Consider the following 17,942-nt stretch of genomic DNA (forward strand, 5'->3'; position numbering starts at 1 on the left):
ACTTCATAGTGCACCATTGAAGCGACACTGAGCCATTGGGTAAGAACCACCGTAGCCGCTCACTGACTGACAGACACTGCAGTGTAGTTTAGTCACCTCTCCCTGCAAGAACAATCCAGGAAGGTTCCAACGGCTCAGTCAGACTCAGAACAGTCACTGGTTTTGGAGAACTTGTGGTGTTTCTTTTTCTTCTTTTCTTTCTTTTCCTTGTGTTTCCTCTTCTTGCTCTCTGGTGGAGGAGGAGCTGTCAGAGGAAGAGGTAGCATCCTGCAGGAGCTGCTGCAGCTGCTGGATCCTGGAGGGAGGTAGGTGGGAGTAGGGGTAGGAGAGAGAGTGGGGTTGGAGAGAGAGAGTGGGGGGTGGGGGTTGGAGAGAGAGAGAGAGTGGGGGTGGAGAGAGAGAGAGAGTGAGCGGGGATGGGGTTGGAGAGAGAGTGGGGTTGGAGAGAGAGAGTGGGGGGTGGGGGTTGGAGAGAGAGAGTGGGGGGTGGAGAGAGAGAGAGAGTGGGGGGTGGGGGTTGGAGAGAGAGTGGGGGGTGGAGAGAGAGAGAGTGGGTGGCCGGGGGGAGACAGGGAGTGGGAGTTGGAGAGACAGAGGGGGTAGAAGGGAGGGAAGAGAGTCAGATGGGTTAGAACCATTCGAGCAGAGGGGCAAGGTGTGAAACTGACACACAGTATCTTCTGAAAGGTGAAATATGTTTCATCAGACACACAAACATCATGTCCTCCTAACGTCTGACTTTTCCCTCCAGAATCAGAAGCCATCTCAGATTTCCACTCATTCACTCAGAAGTGTCCCTGGTTGTGAATCAAGTATATTATCAGCGATTGTCAGCTGACAGCTGGTGAGTACTGAGTATGTGTCATATGGGGATTAGGATGGGCTGAAAGGTGTTTTCAGCTGGTGCTAAAGTGGGTCATCGAGAGAGAGACCGAGACAGAGCGAGAGAGAAACAGAGAGAACAAGACAGAGAGCGAGATGGAGAGAGCGATATAGAGAGAGCGAGAGGGAGACGGAGAGCGAGACGGAGAGCAAGAGGGCGACAGAGAGCGAGAGGGAGACGGAGACCGAGAGGGAGACAGAGGGAGTAAGAGGGAGACAGAGAGAGCGAGAGGGAGACCGAGACCGAGAGAGCGAGAGGGAGACCGAGAGCGAGACCGAGACAGCGAGACCGAGAGAGTGAGAGGGAGACGGACAGAGCGAGAGGGAGAGAGCGAGAGAGAGAGAGCGAGACGGACAGAGCGAGAGGGAGAGAGGGAGAGGGAGAGAGCGAGAGGGAGAGAGCGAGAGGGAGAGAGCGAGAGGGAGAGAGGGAGACGGAAAGAGCGAGAGGGAGAGAGCGAGAGGGAGATGGACAGAGCGAGAGAGCGAGAGGGAGAGAGCGAGAGGGAGACGGACAGAGCGAGAGGGAGAGAGCGAGAGAGAGAGAACGAGAGGGAGAGAGCGAGACGGAGAGAGCGAGACAGAGAGCAAGAAAAAGAGCGAGGGAGAGTGAGACGGAGAGAGCGAGAGGGAGACGGAGAGGGAGAGTGAGAGGGAGACGGAGAGAGCGAGAGGGAGTTGGAGAGGGAGAGTGAGAGGGAGACGGAGAGAGCGAGAGGGAGTTGGAGAGCGAGACGGAGAGCAAGAGGGCGACAGAGAGCGAGAGGGAGACGGAGACCGAGAGGGAGACAGAGGGAGTAAGAGGGAGACAGAGAGAGCGAGAGGGAGACCGAGACCGAGAGAGCGAGAGGGAGACCGAGACCGAGAGAGCGAGGAGAGGGAGAGAGCGAGAGAGCGAGAGGGAGACGGACAGAGCGAGAGGGAGAGAGCGAGAGGGAGTTGGAGAGGGGGAGTGAGAGGGAGACGGAGAGAGCGAGGGAGAGTGAGACGAAGAGAGCGAGAGGGAGTTGGAGAGGGAGAGTGAGACGGAGAGAGCGAGAGGGAGTTGGAGAGGGAGAGTGAGAGGGAGACGGAGAGAGTGAGATGGAGTTGGAGAGGGAGAGTGAGAGGGAGACAGAGAGAGTGAGAGGGAGACGGAGAGGGAGAGTGAGAGGGAGACGGAGAGAGCGAGAGGGAGTTGGAGAGGGAGAGTGAGACAGAGAGTGAGAGGGAGTTGGAGAGGGAGAGTGAGAGGGAGACGGAGAGAGCGAGAGGGAGTTGGAGAGGGAGAGTGAGAGGGAGACGGAGAGAGTGAGAGGGAGTTGGAGAGGGAGAGTGAGACGGAGATGGAGAGTGAGAGGGAGACGGAGAGAGCGAGAGGGAGACGGAGGGAGTAAGAGGGAGACAGAGAGAGCGAGAGGGAGACCGAGACCGAGAGAGCGAGAGGGAGACCGAGAGCGAGACCGAGACAGCGAGACCGAGAGAGTGAGAGGGAGGCGGACAGAGCGAGAGGGAGAGAGCGAGAGGGAGAGAGCGAGAGGGAGACGGACAGAGCGAGAGGGAGAGAGCGAGAGGGAGTTGGAGAGGGGGAGTGAGAGGGAGACGGAGAGAGCGAGGGAGAGTGAGACGGAGAGAGCGAGAGGGAGTTGGAGAGGGAGAGTGAGACGGAGAGAGCGAGAGGGAGTTGGAGAGGGAGAGTGAGAGGGAGACGGAGAGAGTAAGATGGAGTTGGAGAGGGAGAGTGAGAGGGAGACAGAGAGAGTGAGAGGGAGACGGAGAGGGAGAGTGAGAGGGAGACGGAGAGAGCGAGAGGGAGTTGGAGAGGGAGAGTGAGAGGGAGACAGAGAGTGAGAGGGAGTTGGAGAGGGAGAGTGAGAGGGAGACGGAGAGAGCGAGAGGGAGTTGGAGAGGGAGAGTGAGAGGGAGACGGGGAGAGTGAGAGGGAGTTGGAGAGGGAGAGTGAGAGGGAGACGGAGAGAGTGAGAGGGAGTTGGAGATGGAGAGTGAGAGGGAGACGGAGAGAGCGAGAGGGAGACGGAGAGGGAGAGTGAGAGGGAGACGGAGAGAGTGAGAGGGAGTTGGAGAGGGAGAGTGAGACGGAGAGAGCGAGAGGGAGTTGGAGAGGGAGAGGGAGACGGAGAGAGTGAGAGGGAGTTGGAGAGGGAGAGTGAGAGGGAGAGCGAGAGAGCGAGAGGGAGACGGAGAGAGCGAGAGGGAGACTGAGAGCGAGAGGGAGACGGAGAGAGCGAGAGGGAGACTGAGAGCGAGAGGGAGACTGAGAGCGAGAGGGAGACGGAGAGAGCGAGAGGGAGACTGAGAGCGAGAGGGAGACGGAGAGAGCGAGAGGGAGACTGAGAGCGAGAGGGAGACTGAGAGCGAGAGGGAGACGGAGAGACCGAGAGGGAGACTGAGAGCGAGAGGGAGATGGAGAGAGCGAGGGGGAGACGGAGAAAGTGAGAGGGAGACAAAGAGTGAGTGGGAGACGGAGAGAGCGAGACAGAGAGCGAGAGGGAGACGGAGAGAGCGAGACAGAGAGCGAGACAGAGAGCGAGAGGGAGACAGAGAGCGAGAGGGAGACCGAGAGGGAGACGGAGAGAGCAAGAGGGAGACGGAGAAAGCGAGAGGGAGACAGAGAGAGTGAGAGGGAGAGCGAGACGGAAAGCGAGAGCGAGACCGAGAGAGCGAGAGGGAGGCCGAGAGGGAGAGGGAGAGAGCGAGAGGGAGACAGAGAGCGAGAGGGAGACAGAGAGTGAGAGGGAGACAGAGAGCGAGAGGGAGACCGAGAGGGAGACGGAGAGAGCGAGAGGGAGACGGAGAAAGCGAGAGGGAGACAGAGAGAGTGAGAGGGAGAGAGTGACGGAAAGCGAGAGCGAGACCGAGAGAGCGAGAGGGAGGCCGAGAGGGAGAGGGAGAGCGAGAGGGAGGCCGAGAGGGAGGCAGAGAGGGAGACCGAGAGAGCGAGAGGGAGACCGAGAGAGCGAGAGGGAGACAGAGAGAGCGAGAGGGAGACAGAGAGCGAGAGCGAGACAGAGAGGGAGATGGAGAGGTAGAGCGAGAGTGAGACAGAGAGAGCGAGAGGGAGACAGAGAGCGAGAGCGAGACAGAGAGGGAGATGGAGAGGTAGAGCGAGAGTAAGACAGAGAGCGAGAGGGAGACAGAGAGGGAGAGCGAGAGGGAGACAGAGAGGGAGACAGAGAGGGAGACAGAGAGGTAGAGCGAGAGGGAGACAGAGAGGGAGAGCGAGACAGAGAGGGAGACAGAGAGAGCGAGACAGAGAGAGCGAGACAGAGGGAGTGCGAGACAGAGAGAGCGAGACGGAGGGAGAGTGAGAGGGAAACAGAAAGAGCGAGAGGGAAACAAAGAGGGAGAGCGAGAGGGAGACCGAGAGAGCGAGACGGAGAGCGAGACAGAGGGAGAGCGAGAGGGAGACGGAGAGCGAGACAGAGGGAGAGCGAGAGGGAAACAGAGAGAGCGAGAGGGAAACAGAGAGAGCGAGAGGGAAACAGAGAGAGCGAGAGGGAAACAGAGAGAGCGAGAGGGAGACAGAGAGAGCGAGACAAAGAGCGAGACGGAGAGCGAGGGAGAGAGCGAAAGGCAGATGGAGAGAGCGAGAGGGAGACTGAGAGCGAGAGGGAGACTGAGAGCGAGAGGGAGACGGAGAGACCGAGAGGGAGACTGAGAGCGAGAGGGAGATGGAGAGAGCGAGGGGGAGACGGAGAAAGTGAGAGGGAGACAAAGAGTGAGTGGGAGACGGAGAGAGCGAGACAGAGAGCGAGAGGGAGACGGAGAGAGCGAGACAGAGAGCGAGACAGAGAGCGAGAGGGAGACAGAGAGCGAGAGGGAGACCGAGAGGGAGACGGAGAGAGCCAGAGGGAGACGGAGAAAGCGAGAGGGAGACAGAGAGAGTGAGAGCGAGAGCGAGACGGAAAGCGAGAGCGAGACCGAGAGAGCGAGAGGGAGGCCGAGAGGGAGAGGGAGAGAGAGAGAGGGAGACAGAGAGCGAGAGGGAGACAGAGAGTGAGAGGGAGACAGAGAGCGAGAGGGAGACCGAGAGGGAGACGGAGAGAGCGAGAGGGAGACGGAGAAAGCGAGAGGGAGACAGAGAGAGTGAGAGGGAGAGAGTGACGGAAAGCGAGAGCGAGACCGAGAGAGCGAGAGGGAGGCCGAGAGGGAGAGGGAGAGCGAGAGGGAGGCCGAGAGGGAGGCAGAGAGGGAGACCGAGAGAGCGAGAGGGAGACCGAGAGAGCGAGAGGGAGACAGAGAGAGCGAGAGGGAGACAGAGAGCGAGAGCGAGACAGAGAGGGAGATGGAGAGGTAGAGCGAGAGTGAGACAGAGAGAGCGAGAGGGAGACAGAGAGCGAGAGCGAGACAGAGAGGGAGATGGAGAGGTAGAGCGAGAGTAAGACAGAGAGCGAGAGGGAGACAGAGAGGGAGAGCGAGAGGGAGACAGAGAGGGAGACAGAGAGGGAGACAGAGAGGTAGAGCGAGAGGGAGACAGAGAGGGAGAGCGAGACAGAGAGGGAGACAGAGAGAGCGAGACAGAGAGAGCGAGACAGAGGGAGTGCGAGACAGAGAGAGCGAGACGGAGGGAGAGTGAGAGGGAAACAGAAAGAGCGAGAGGGAAACAAAGAGGGAGAGCGAGAGGGAGACCGAGAGAGCGAGACGGAGAGCGAGACAGAGGGAGAGCGAGAGGGAGACGGAGAGCGAGACAGAGGGAGAGCGAGAGGGAAACAGAGAGAGCGAGAGGGAAACAGAGAGAGCGAGAGGGAAACAGAGAGAGCGAGAGGGAAACAGAGAGAGCGAGAGGGAGACAGAGAGAGCGAGACAAAGAGCGAGACGGAGAGCGAGGGAGAGAGCGAAAGGCAGATGGAGAGAGCAAGAGGGAGACGGAGAGGGAGGCAGAGAGAGCGAGAGGGAGACAGAAAGAGCGAGACGGAGAGCGAGACGGAAAGTAAGACGGAGAGGGAGACGGAGAGGGAGAGCGAGAGGGCGAGCGAGAGGGAGACCGAGGGAGCGAGAGAGAGGGAGACAGAGAGGGAGACAGAGAGAGCGAGATGGAGACGGAAAGTGCGAGAGGGAGACGGAGAGAGCGAGACAGAGAGCGAGACAGAGACCAAGAGAGTGAGACAGAGAGAGCGAGACAGAGAGAGCGAGACAGAGAGAGCGAGACAGAGATAGATCTTGTTTCAGGCAGCCAGCAGAGTAGCCAGCAATAAAATATGAATATATCAAGAAACCCAATGATCAAACAGAGACAGAGGCCTCCCTGTTCTTTGATTAGCCCAAAACGTTACATTTCCATTGATTCGGTATGCTCAGAGAGAAACAAGAGCGCTTGTTCAAGTTGCAAGACACTGAAAACAACCCAAACTTCCAACACGGCTGTTCCCAAGCTTCATTAATAATTCATCTGTGGAGCTGGAGGAGCATTGTTCTCATCCACGTTGACATCATCCACCCAGAGGACAGTGAAGTAATCATTAGGACTGTTCAAGGCAAGGACTGTGAGGCAGAGCGGAGTTAACTCGTGGGTCCTTTTGCCAAGGCTGTTTCCCTATCTAGTGCACTAGAGCTCATTGGGCTCTGTCTACCACTGTCACATTTCACTCCGTCTCTCACATCATCATAGCATTCATTTGATCAGCTCATAAGATCCTGTGGAACACACTCGGCCTCTCTCCTATCATACATCGCATGTTACACTTTCATCAGCTCAGATGGCACTTTCAAACTTCTCCCCAGACACCCAAGTTCACTTTCAACGTCGTTCAGAACCATTTTTAAACATACTTTTATTCACCCGTTTGATTTAGTGCTCTGACAGCTATCAGGATGTGATCGATTTAATCAAATTCAATTAGGGCGTTGACTTCAGTGTGTCCTCCGATGACCAGGGGGGTGTCCTCAGATGACCAGGGGGGTGTGTCCTCCGATGACCCAGGGGGTGTCCTCAGATGACCAGGGGGGGTGTCCTCCGATGACCCAGGGGGTGTCCTCCGATGACCCAGGGGGTGTCCTCAGATGACCAGGGGGGTGTCCTCCGATGACCCAGGGGGTGTGTCCTTTGATGACAGCCTTTAATTTCACATTAGTTGGTTGTTGGTTGTTCTGTGCTCAAAGGCTCTCATTTAATAATAAACAATTCTGATTGAAACAGTTGGAAAATGAAAGGGATCGTTCACTCGAATGACACATTTACTGGAACTAACTGGAAAGTAACAGTCTACAGAAGCCGATGATCACCACAGCTTAGCATCAGCAGTGTTGGGAGAAAAACAACAATAATCGTTAGGTCCCCTGTGTCCGTGCTGCAAAATTGCTTTTCTGAATTGATGTAACAAAGACAAGTTACAGAAGAACTGTCCTTTTAAAAGAGCCCTATGCACAGTATACAGTCCAGACTACAATAACTATGATCACCTCCATACAGCACAGTATACAGTCCAGACTACAATAACTATGATCACCTCCATACAGCACAGTATACAGTCCAGACTACATTAACTATGATCACCTCCATACAGCACAGTATACAGTCCAGACTACATTAACTATGATCACCTCCAAACAGCACAGTATACAGTCCAGACTACAATAACTATGATCACCTCCATACAGCACAGTATACAGTCCAGACTACATTAACTATGATCACCTCCAAACAGCACAGTATACAGTCCAGACTACATTAACTATGATCACCTCCAAACAGCACAGTATACAGTCCAGACTACATTAACTATGATCACCTCCATACAGCACAGTATACAGTCCAGACTACATTAACTATGATCACCTCCAAACAGCACAGTATACAGTCCAGACTACCATAACTATGATCACCTCCAAACAGCACAGTATACAGTCCAGACTACATTAACTATGATCACCTCCAAACAGCACAGTATACAGTCCAGACTACATTAACTATGATCACCTCCAAACAGCACAGTATACAGTCCAGACTACATTAACTATGATCACCTCCAAACAGCACAGTATACAGTCCAGACTACATTAACTATGATCACCTCCAAACAGCACAGTATACAGTCCAGACTACATTAACTATGATCACCTCCAAACAGCACAGTATACAGTCCAGACTACATTAACTATGATCACCTCCATACAGCACAGTATACAGTCCAGACTACATTAACTATGATCACCTCCATACAGCACAGTATACAGTCCAGACTACATTAACTATGATCACCTCCAAACAGCAGAGGAGACATCTATCCAAACAGCAGAGGAGACATCTATCTAAACAGCAGAGGAGACATCTATCTAAACAGCAGAGTAGACATCTATCTAAACAGCAGAGGAGACATCTATCCAAACAGCAGAGGAGACATCTATCCAAACAGCAGAGGAGACATCTATCCAAACAGCAGAGGAGACATCTATCTACACAGCAGAGGAGACATCTATCTACACAGCAGAGGAGACATCTATCTAAACAGCAGAGGAGACATCTATCTAAACAGCAGAGGAGACATATATCCAAACAGCAGAGGAGACATCTATCCAAACAGCAGAGGAGACATCTATCCAAACAGCAGAGGAGACATCTATCCAAACAGCAGAGGAGACATCTATCCAAACAGCAGAGGAGACATCTATCCAAACAGCAGAGGAGACATCTATCTAAACAGCAGAGGAGACATCTATCTAAACAGCAGAGGAGACATCTATCTAAACAGCAGAGGAGACATCTATCCAAACAGCAGAGGAGACATCTATCCAAACAGCAGAGGAGACATCTATCTAAACAGCAGAGGAGACATCTATCTAAACAGCAGAGTAGACATCTATCTAAACAGCAGAGGAGACATCTATCTAAACAGCAGAGGAGACATCTATCTAAACAGCAGAGGAGACATCTATCCAAACAGCAGAGGAGACATCTATCCAAACAGCAGAGGAGACATCTATCCAAACAGCAGAGGAGACATCTATCTAAACAGCAGAGGAGACATCTATCCAAACAGCAGAGGAGACATCTATCCAAACAGCAGAGGAGACATATATCTAAACAGCAGAGGAGACATCTATCCAAACAGAATGTTGATAATAAAACCAGAAGGTAGTTTATTTTTCATTCTGTTTGTTTTCTCTGATCATGTCGTACATTGGGTCTTCGTGTGCCTACAAGAAAGAGATGGTTTAGGTACTTCTTTACTAAATGTACAGCATAACACACATTGCAAACACTCCAATGATAACAAGCATGGCGAGATAAAACGCCATTCAGCTACTGCTCTTAGGCAACATTATTCCCCCCCATTCAATGCTCTCCTCTGCCACATCAGCATTTTAAAATCCGGTTGTTGTATCACAATGGAATGTATAAAAATAGGATACGCTTGCACTTATGTTAATCATTGCAGTGGCATCGTAGCAAGCAGGGCTACAGAACAACTGCACTGTGTGAATCTGTTGAGTCCAGAACCATCCAGCTTCAGAGGATAGAGATGCTGGTTGCATCCCAAATGCCACCCATTTCCCAATGTAGTGCACTACTTTTGACCAAATCCCTATGGGCCCTGGTCAAAAGTAGTGCACAAATGGGGAAACGGGTGTGATTTGGGACGCACCCTTACTGTATCCAGTTGCATCAAGCAAGCATGCTCATGGTCCAAGGCAGTCAGGCACCTAGACCTCCCCGCCAGGTTATGGTTGGGACCAGGTTATGGTTGGGACCAGGTTATGGTTGGGACCAGGAGCAGACCTCCCCACCAGGTTATGGTTGGGACCAGGTTATGGTTGGGACAAGGAGCAGACGTTCCCACGAGGTTATGGTTGGGACCAGGTTATGGTTGGGACCAGGTTATGGTTGGGACAAGGAGCAGACGTCCCCATGAGGTTATGGTTGGGACCAGGTTATGGTTGGGACCAGGTTATGGTTGGGACAAGGAGCAGACGTCCCCACGAGGTTATGGTTGGGACCAGGTTATGGTTGGGACCAGGTTATGGTTGGGACCAGGTTATGGTTGGGACCAGGAGCAGACCTCCCCACAAGGTTATGGTTGGGACCAGGAGCAGACCTGCCCGCCAGGTTATGGTTGGGACCAGGAGCAGACGTCCCCACGAGGTTATGGTTGGGACCAGGTTATGGTTGGGACCAGGAGCAGACCTCCCCACCAGGTTATGGTTGGGACCAGGTTATGGTTGGGACCAGGTTATGGTTGGGACAAGGAGCAGACGTCCCCACGAGGTTATGGTTGGGACCAGGAGCAGACGTTCCCACGAGATTATGGTTGGGACCAGGGGCAGACGTCCCCACGAGGTTATGGTTGGGACCAGGAGCAGACGTCCCCACGAGGTTATGGTTGGGACCAGGTTATGGTTGGGACCAGGAGCAGACCTCCCCACCAGGTTATGGTTGGGACCAGGTTATGGTTGGGACCAGGGGAAGACGTCCCCACGAGGTTATGGTTGGGACCAGGAGCAGACGTCCCCACGAGATTATGGTTGGGACCAGGGGCAGACGTCCCCACAAGGTTATGGTTGGGACCAGGAGCAGACGTCCCCACAAGGTTATGGTTGGGACCAGGTTATGGTTGGGACCAGGAGCAGACCTCCCCACCAGGTTATGGTTGGGACCAGGTTATGGTTGGGACCAGGTTATGGTTGGGACAAGGAGCAGACGTCCCCACGAGGTTATGGTTGGGACCAGGAGCAGACGTTCCCACAAGGTTATGGTTGGGACCAGGAGCAGACGTTCCCACAAGGTTATGGTTGGGACCAGGAGCAGACGTCCCCACGAGGTTATGGTTGGGACCAGGTTATGGTTGGGACCAGGTTATGGTTGGGACCAGGAGCAGACCTCCCCGCCAGGTTATGGTTGGGACCAGGAGCAGACGTCCCCACGAGGTTATGGTTGAGACCAGGAGCAGACGTTCCCACAAGGTTATGGTTGAGACAGGACCAATCCTAGTCCTAGGGACACATTTTTTGGTTTGAGACAACACATTATATTCAACTAGTCAAAAGGCTTGATGATTAGTTTAAATAATCTCTTGTGGGCAGATTAGGTAAACATAAATGGTTTGCATCTTTGATTATTTGAACAAACCACGATTTTGTAGGTGTGTAGCATCGTTCACGTTTCGGAAGGGTAGGGGACAATTCAGCCCACAGGAAGGGCGGGGGAAAATTCAGCCCACAGGAAGTGCGGGGGACAATTCAGCCCACGGGAAGTGCGGGGGACAATTCAGCCCATAGGAATGGTGGGGGACAATTCAGCCCACAGGAAGGGTAGGGGACAATTCAGCCCACAGGAAGGGTAGGGGACAATTTAGCCCATAGGAATGGTGGGGGGACAATTCAGCCCACAGGAAGGGTAGGGGACAATTCAGCCCACAGGAAGGGCAGGGGACAATTCGTCCCACAGGAAGGGTAGGGGACAATTCGGCCCACAGGAATGGTAGGGGACAATTCGGCCCACAGGAATGGTAGGGGACAATTCGGCCCACAGGAATGGTAGGGGACAATTCGGCACACAGGAATGGCAGGGGACAATTCGGCACACAGGAATGGCAGGGGACAATTCGGCCCACAGGAAGGGTAGGGGACAATTCGGCCCACAGGAAGGGTAGGGGACAATTCAGCCCACAGGAAGGGTAGGGGACAATTCAGCCCACAGGAAGAGTAGGGGACAATTCAGCCCACAGGAAGGGTAGGGGACAATTCGGCCCACAGGAAGGGTAGGGGACAATTCGGCCCACAGGAAGGGTAGGGGACAATTCAGCCCACAGGAAGGGTAGGGGACAATTCGGCCCACAGGAAGGGTAGGGGACAATTCAGCCCACAGGAATGGTAGGGGACAATTCGGCCCACAGGAAGGGTAGGGGACAATTCAGCCCACAGGAATGGTAGGGGATAATTCGGCCCATAGGAATGTTAGGGGACAATTCGGCCCATAGACTTGCCAGTAACTTGCAAAGAGAGAGGGTGGAGCTCCTCGTTCTAGCATCTCTTAACACGTATGGACCCAGAACTTCATAGAGCAGCTGACCAATTACACACGACTTTAGTTCTGGGTTAACCGAGATGAGTTGAAAGATGGAGGAGACTCACCACTCTGAACTGCTCCAGGTTCTGGTTTCCTTTGATGAAGAAGGGACACTCTCGGTCCCCCGTCCTGTGTCCATAACGCTGCATCTCCAACCTGCACAAGGGAGAAGTGTCATGTTGGTACCACAAGCACACTCCCTCCTGCTCTCTAAGAAATCACCAAAACAAGCTAGTGTTGGAACGTGGAATAGATTCATATACACCTGTTCATCCCTTAGCCTACATCTAAATGCAATTCAAAATCAAAAGGAATAAATAGTCAAACATTTTCTAAAAGTATTATGTGGAACAGGTAAGACTTTGTAATTCCACAGGAATGTAGACTAACCTAGTACGCTTTATGAAGAACACGGGGGGGGGGGGGGCAGCCTTTATTCTTTGAGGGACAAGCAGAACAGATGTGAATCTCTGCTACACCGACGTGACCCTGAGCTCATTCAAAAGGGATGGGTCTATCAAGCTAAGCCTAGAGTGTGTCCCAAACGCCACTTAATTCCCTTTATAGTGCAATTATTTTGACCAGAGCCCTATGAGTGTACCATGATCAAAAGTAATGCACTAGATAGCGAATAGGGTGCCATTTGAGACGAACCCATAGCCACTCTCCTGTCTCTCTCAGTGGGGTTGGATTTAAGTGACAGTATTGAGAGGATAAGGACCAGGACTATCCAGTGGTGAAGACAACTCTCTTTGTCTGTCTGCTATACTTCAATAGAGCGCAGTACATGATCACACAAGCATGGATGGACCTCTGCCCACTTCAAGCTGTACATTTTCTAGATCTGTGATAGTGACCCACTTATAAAGGAGTGTCTATTTAATCCCAGTCAGTCGCAGAAGCACTACGTTCTTTTACGGTTATTTCACATCAGTGTGCTGTAGTTGAAGGAGGATGAAGAGAGGAAGCCACTTTAGACTATTGAGATGCACCCTAAAATGTAGTTATCACAGGAGGTTGGTGACACCTTAATTGGGGAGGACGGGCTCGTGGTAAAGGCTGGAGTGGATTAAGTGGAAAGGTATGAAATATATCAAACACATCCCCAATTAAGGTGCCACCAACCTCCTGTGTTACCTACATTTTAGGGTGCATCTCAATTGTCTAGAGTGGCTTCCTCTTCTCGTCCTCCTTCATCTTCAGCACACTGATGGTTTCCATGATGCCATTAAATTTGCTCTGTTCCGGACATTATTGTGAGCCGTCCTCCCCTGGTAGGTATTCATCTCAAATGGCACCCTTTTCACTATATAATGCAGAGGAAGGCCCAAAACATTGGAAAAGACCTCAGTCTATAGACTGTTCTCTCTGCTACTGCACGGTACCGGAGCACCAAGTCTAAGTCCAAAAGGCTCCTTTAAAAGCTTCTACCCCCAAGCCATAAGACTGCTGAACAATGAATCAAATGGCCACCGGACTATTTACATTGACCCCCTCCTTTGTTTTTACACTGCTGCTACTTGCTGTTTATTATCTATGCATAGTCACTGCACCCCTACCTACATGTACAAATGACCTGGACTAACATGTACCCCTGCACATTGACTTGGTACCGGTACCCCCTGTATATAGCCTTGTTATTTTATTGTTACTTATTATTTTATTTTTTAGCTTTTGTTTATTTAGTAAATATGTTCTTAACTCTTTATTGAACTGCATTGTTGGTTAAGGGCTTGTAAGCAAGCATTTCACAGTAAGGTCGACACCGGATGTAGTCATGCATGTGACAAATAACATGTGATGACTTTTTAGCAGGCCCCAGGGTGCCACATAATAACTGTGTGTTTCTACTCACACTGCATCACTTTCACCCCCTTCCCCTGAGGCATCCACAGCCCCTAGGTGGGGGCCTGAGCCAGGAAGTCTCTAGCATCCTCATTTCCTGGATCAGCAGGAATACAGTCCTCTGGTTTGTAGTCTTCCTAAAAAAAACAGCCCCTGTGTTTCAAGTAGAAGCAAGGTGACACATATTCCAGTTTCCATAGCAATCCCTTTACTGATAGCTAGCTAGCTACAGCTCATCTACCACAGTAATGATTTACCTGGCAGTGAGCAGTCATAATGACCTGCCCTTACTATACCCTAATGAATCCAGGAGGTTTTTCATAACTGTATAGAGGGGAAAAGAAAACAATGGTGGTGAGAATAAATATGATAATATACTTTGTGTTTAGGTAGGTACCCCTGTTCAAGTCAGGGGCAAAGCACCTTGTCGAGCCATGCTACAGAACCGATCTAGTTAAATTGTCTTTGCTGAAAGCTACAGTAATATAACAATGATAGGCAGTTTCTTGGTAAATCACAAGGCCGATCAACTACACTGTTATGTTTTATTCATCCACAAGTTCGTTACCACCGAAGCACGTGTGGTTTACTTACGTCTTCACATGCTTCAGCTTTTGCACTTCTTGGTTCAGTTTTTGTCGCTTGTTTCTTGAGTTTTTCCACAGCGTGTTTTGATTCATTGTGCCTTTTGCGGTCCCCTCTGTCCTCCGAGATTAGCGATCTCTTTCGACTAGACTTTGCAACGACATTGGATAACTGTGTTAATAAAATAACCCTTTAATTTCAGTTTGATACGATTTCTCGAACACCAATACACTCGGGACAAGCGTAGTTATTTTCTGCTTCTGATTGCACATGCCATCGCAGCGCCGTCTACATCTCAGAGAGAGTCGAGCATGCCTGGTCCCAATTGAGGCTGTTTTCACCCTGGTTTTAATATCTATGCCGGGTTTGCGCAGGTGTTTATTTGCGTATTATCATATACAGCCAGGACTATACTTTGAATAAAAAGGTGAGGTCTGTAGTGGTTTATAAAGTATTCATACTGTACCCTTCTTTTGAGTTGTATTGCAGTTACCCGAGAGTATTTCCAGCTACCAACTGTAGAATCAACTCTATAATGTGCTTATAAACAGTCTGTATGTAGAGGTATTGAAGGGGCAGCCCAGGATAGATACATCTATTTTTGGACTCTTAAATGAATTATATTCTTCAAGAATCAATGACTAAAAATATACACTGCTCAAAAAAATAAAGGGAACGCTAAAATAACACATCCTAGATCTGAATGAATGAAATATTCTTATTAAATACTTTTTTCTTTACATAGTTGAATGTGCTGACAACAAAATCACACAAAAATTATCAATGGAAATCAAATTTATCAACCCATAGAGGTCTGGATTTGGAGTCACACTCAAAATGAAAGTGGAAAACCACACTACAGGCTGATCCAACTTTGATGTAATGTCCTTAAAACAAGTCAAAACGAGGCTCAGTAGTGTGTGGCCTCCACGTGCATGTATGACCTCCCTACAACGCCTGGACATGCTCCTGATGAGGTGGCGGATGGTCTCCTGAGGGATCTCCTCCCAGACCTGGACTAAAGCATCCGCCAACTCCTGGACAGTCTGTGGTGCAACGTGGCGTTGGTGGATGGAGCGAGACATGATGTCCCAGATGTGCTCAATTGGATTCAGGTCTGGGGAACAGGCGGGCCAGTCCATAGCATCAATGCCTTCCTCTTGCAGGAACTGCTGACACACTCCAGCCACATGAGGTCGAGCATTGTCTTGCATTAGGAGGAACCCAGGGCCAACCGCGCCAGCATATGGTCTCACAAGGGGTCTGAGGATCTCATCTCGGCACCTAATGGCAGTCAGACTACCTCTGGCGAGCACATGGAGGGCTGTGCGGCCCCCCAAAGAAATGCCACCCCACACCATGACTGACCCACCGCCAAACCGGTCATGCTGGAGGATGTTGCAGGCAGCAGAACGTTCTCCACGGCGTCTCCAGACTCTGTCACGTCTGTCACGTGCTCAGTGTGAACCTGCTTTCATCTGTGAAGAGCACAGGGCACCAGTGGCGAATTTGCCAATCTTGGTGTTCTCTGACAAATGCCAAACGTCCTGCACGGTGTTGGGCTGTAAGCACAACCCCCACCTGTGGACATTGGGCCCTCATACCACCCTCATGGAGCCTGTTTCTGACCATTTGAGCAGACACATGCACATTTGTGGCCTGCTGGAGGTCATTTTGCAGGGCTCTGGCAGTGCTCCTCCTTGCACAAAGGCGGAGGTAGCGGTCCTGCTGCTGGGTTGTTGCCCTCCTACGGCCTCCTCCACCTCTCCTGATGTACTTGCCTGTCTCCTGGTAGTGCCTCCATGCTCTGGACACTACGCTGACAGACACAGAAAACCTTCTTGCCACTGCTCGCATTGATGTGCCATCCTGGATGAGCTGCACTACCTGAGCCACTTGTGTGGGTTGTAGACTCCGATTCATGCTACCACTAGAGTGAAAGCACCGCCAGCATTCAAAAGTAACCAAAACATCAGCCAGGAAGCATAGGAACTGAGAAGTGGTCTGTGGTCACCCCCTGCAGAACCACTCCTTTATTGGGGGTGTCTTGCTAATTGCCTATAATTTACACCTGTTGTCTATTCCATTTGCACAACAGCATGTGAAATTTGTCAATCAGTGTTGCTTCCTTAGTGGACAGTTTGATTTCACAGAAGTGTGATTGACTTGGAGTTACATTGTGTTGTTTAAGTGTTCCCTTTATTTTTTTGAGCAGTGTGTATATATATATATATATAACTTAAAAATGTATCATGAACAGTTCAACTGGCAAAACCCATAAACTTGCTTTCCTCCATTGTTTGTAAACAATTTTATTGTAAACAAACCGTGTTCAAAACATGTACCATGTATCAAAAACAAGTACCCTTTAAAAAGTGTTATTTCTAGCACTTAATGAGAGACTTCTGTTTTCTGAAAACTGCCACTGTGAATACATTGCAACGTCCTGCACAGTCGACAGTCGACTTAGTGCCTTCGGAAACTAAAATGGATAAAAAATATATTTTGAAAAAAACTCAATCTACACACAATACCCCATAATGAAAAGTGAAAACAGGTTTCTAGAAATCGTTGCATATTTATTGAACATAAAAAACATACCTTATTTACGTAAGTTTTTAGACCCTTTGCTATGAGACTCGAAAATGAGCTCAGGTGCATCCTGTTTCCATTGATCATCCTAGAGATGTTTCTACAACTTGATTGGAGTCCACCTGTGGTAAATTCAATTGATTGGACATGATTTGGAAAAGTACAAACCTGACTATATAAAGTCCAAAAGTTGACAGTGCATGTCAGAGCTAAAACCAAGCCATGAGGTCGAAGGAATTGTCCGCAGACCTCCACCACAGTAGTGTCAAAAAACAGATCTGGTGAAGGGTACCAAGAACTTCTGCAGCATTCAAGGTCCCCAAGAACATAGTGGCCTCCATCATTCTTAAATGGAAGTTTGGAACCACCAAGACTCTTCCTACAGCTGGCCACCTGGCCAAACGGAGCAATTGGGGGAGAAGAACCTGGTCTGACAGAGCTCTAGACTTCCTCTATGGAGATGGGAGAACCTTCCAGAAGGACAACCATCTCTGCAGCACTCCACCAATCAGGCCTTTATGGTAAAGTGGCCAGATGGAAGCCACTCCTCAGTAAAAAGGCACGACAGCCCGCTTTGAGTTTGCCAAAAGGCACCCAAAGGACTCTCAGACCATGAGAAACAAGATTCTCTGGTCTGATAAAACCAAGACTGAACTCTTTGGCCTGAATGCCAAGCGTCACGTCTGGAGGAAACCTGGCACCATCCCTACGGTAAAGCATGGTGGTGGCAGCATCATGGTGTGGGGATGTTTTTCAGCGGCAGGGACTATGAGGCTAGTCAGGATCAAGGGAAAGATGAACAGAGCAATGTACAGAGATCCTTGATGAAAACCTGCTCAAGAGTGCTCAGGACCTCAGACTGGGGCGAAGATTCACCTTCCAACAGGAAAATGACACTAAGCACACAGCAAAGACAACAGGAGTGGCTTCGGGACAAGTCTCAATGTCCTTGAGTTGCCCAGCCAGAGCCCGGACTTGAACCCAATAGAACATCTTTGGAGAGACCTGAAAATAGCTGTGCAGCGACGCTCCCCAT

The 17,942-nt window shown here is 50.9% G+C and overlaps 1 pseudogene; it reads right to left on the bottom strand.

Annotated features, from left to right (window-relative positions):
- Nucleotides 1-17,942, bottom strand: part of LOC139372384 (retinitis pigmentosa 9 protein homolog) — an 18,986-nt pseudogene continuing 1,044 nt past the window's right edge.

The sequence above is a fragment of the Oncorhynchus clarkii genome, chromosome 18 (genome assembly GCF_045791955.1).
Source record: "Oncorhynchus clarkii lewisi isolate Uvic-CL-2024 chromosome 18, UVic_Ocla_1.0, whole genome shotgun sequence".
NCBI lineage: Eukaryota > Metazoa > Chordata > Actinopteri > Salmoniformes > Salmonidae > Oncorhynchus > Oncorhynchus clarkii.